A 2,798-nucleotide genomic window follows, 5' to 3' on the forward strand; every position below is an offset into this window, starting at 1 on the left:
GATCACTCCTTGAAATGAGTGTATAATAGGACATTTGGTGGAATATTTGTATTTGATTTGCTTCCATGGGAGGAAGATAGAACATCTATGGTGAACTATCTTGATGAGAGTTGATCTGTTGTTTTTTGAAAATGTGAGAGTTGGCTATATTTGTAAAATTATTTAATTATTTTGAAGGTAGAAAGTATCTAGGTGTATCAGCGGCGAGCTTGAGAGCTCGTTTGAAGGCTAAGCATTTTGAGAAAGAGGGGTCATCTTCTAATCCCGAAAAAATGGATGGAGAGGGAAGGGTGAATCAACCATCTCCCAAGAAGAAGAGTTTTGTTTTTAAGAAGAGGAAGGCCGATGTTATAAATATGGGTGATGAAGTCACTGAGAAAGAGAAGGAAATTCCTTTGGAGGAGCTGTCGACATTTATGAGCAAGTAAGAGAAGCTCTATGGGTTTGCCGAGGATGGAGATGGTTCCTCGGTATGGGATAAGAGATTTTCTTTTATGGTTGTAGCTGACGAGGTAGTGCAGGTGTCTTCCGACGTTGCACTGATTAATGAGGTCAGGAATATCGGTATCTACCAATTTCTTCAGGTACTAAAACTAAACTTCATTACTAATCTTTTGTAACGACGAGTTGTATGTTATAACTTTTGGGTTGTTTTAGGGTTTGGATTTTTGCTTGACCAGTATAGGTCGGAGCCAGAAGAGGAGGCATAAGAAGCTGTTACTGAAAAATGATGAATCTGTAAGACTAAAAGAGGAGCTGGACTTAAAAGAAATTGTTATTATAGATCTGAAAAAGAAATGGGCTAAAAAGGAGGAAGAGTTAAAATTGGAGAAGAGTAACCATCACAAAGATGTAGAGTTGTTGAAGAAAAAGGAAAGCAATCTTTCCAATTTGAATAATCAAGTTATTGAGGTTACTATGAAGTTGAAAAATATAAAGAAGGGTTGTGAGACGGAGATTTTAGATGATTTTGTTAGCCCCTGATTTGAACGTGTTGTTACTCAAGCGAAGCTGTTAGCCCCCGATTGTAACTTTTCGGCGATGGATCCAGGCAAAGTGGTTCGAGACGGAATGTTAGTGGATGACGAGGATGATGCCGAGGATAAGGATAACAACCTGACAGATTGATGTTTGTAGTTTGTTTTAAAAACTTTTGAATGGTTTGATGTATTTGACTCTTGCCAATTTGTTTTGGCTATTTTGGGACTTTCTTTTGATAATATTTGATCACTGTTTGATTATATAATCTTCGTTTGACTTGTGGATTGATAATTGGGAAATGGTTAATTTAGATTGCCAGTAGTTGGTTTCGTATTATAACGAACGTTTTTGTTCCTATTTATCATAGGTTTGATAGAAGTGCACTTATATTTGACGAGAATTTCTCATTTGAACTTTGTTTGATAATTGTGTATCATTGAGTTTGATTGCACATGTTGAATAATTGTGATTTCGAATTGAAAAGTTATTACTAGTGGATAATTTGTTTAATATTTGATTGAATGAGGTAGTTGATTGTAGGTAGTCATAGTTCTGATTGATATAGATCGGAAGATAGAACATAGTTGATATAGGTTAGAAGAAAGAAGATAATTGATATAGGTCGGCCTTTCTTTAGCCTTAATAAATTGTTATATGACCTTTATTTACAAAGGTGCAGGTAGGCTTGTCTCGTTAAAACCTCTCCAAGCAAAATTCACTTTGGAAAAAATCTTGTGAGTAGGAAAAGGAGTACAAGCTTGTCCCTATCTTGTTAACTATAATATTTCTTTAAAGAAGAAATACTCCAAGTGTTAGATAATGTTGTACCATTTAGAGATTAGAACTTATAAGGTCCATTTTCGAGGACTTCAAGAATTCTGAGTGGACCTTTCCATTTGGCTGCAAGTTTCCCATGGGATGGAGGTCGTCTGGCTTGCTCAATCTTTCTGAGTACTAAGTTTCCCATGAGCAAGGATTGACTTTTTAATTGTATCGCCGAGCTATGTTTTGTTGCATTGCTCAGTGGTGGACAGAGGCTATGTCTTAGATTTCTTTACTTAAGTTGAGTTCGATTTTCTGAGTTTAATCATGATTGGTTGCTTGTGTTTTTAGTGAGGATTGAGAGACAACTTTTGAATCATCCAATTTCTTTCTCAAAGCATGTAAGACAACTTTGCTTATGGCTTCGGCTAATCCATTAGTTTGTAGATGTTCAACTGAAGAGAAGTGTTGTTGAATTTTTAAGTTTTGTAAAAAAAGATGTGCATTATGGTCGACAAACTGACGACTATTGTCAGTAATAATATGATGAGGTATACCAAATCTGCATATAATGTGCTTCCAAACAAAGAAAATCATTTGCTGTGATGTGATTTTGGCCAGTGATTGTGCCTCAATCCACTTGAAAGAATAGTCAGTAGCCACAACTAAAAATTTACCTGTCCGGGTGCAATAGGAAATGGACCAAGGATGTCAATTCCCTACTAATAGAATGGCCAACTTACCTTGGAGTGATGCAATAGCTTGGCTGTTACATGTATTATTGGAGCGTGTTTTTGATAATTTGTACATGTTTTTACCTTTTGATGACAGTCTTTCTATAAGCTCAGCTAAAAAATCCAGTTCAGAGAATGTTGGATGATAAGCTTTGTGCTCTTATATGCGTGCCACATATTCCTTCATGGACCTCGGCCAAGGCAAGGTCGGCTTCTGACCTGTTTAGATACTTTAATAGAGGACGAGTATATCCTCGCCTATACAAGTTATCATTTAACAATGTAAAAAATGAAGCTTTTCTCCTGATTTTTTTTCAAATT

The sequence above is a fragment of the Arachis hypogaea genome, chromosome 4 (genome assembly GCF_003086295.3).
Source record: "Arachis hypogaea cultivar Tifrunner chromosome 4, arahy.Tifrunner.gnm2.J5K5, whole genome shotgun sequence".
Taxonomy (NCBI): Eukaryota; Viridiplantae; Streptophyta; class Magnoliopsida; order Fabales; family Fabaceae; genus Arachis; species Arachis hypogaea.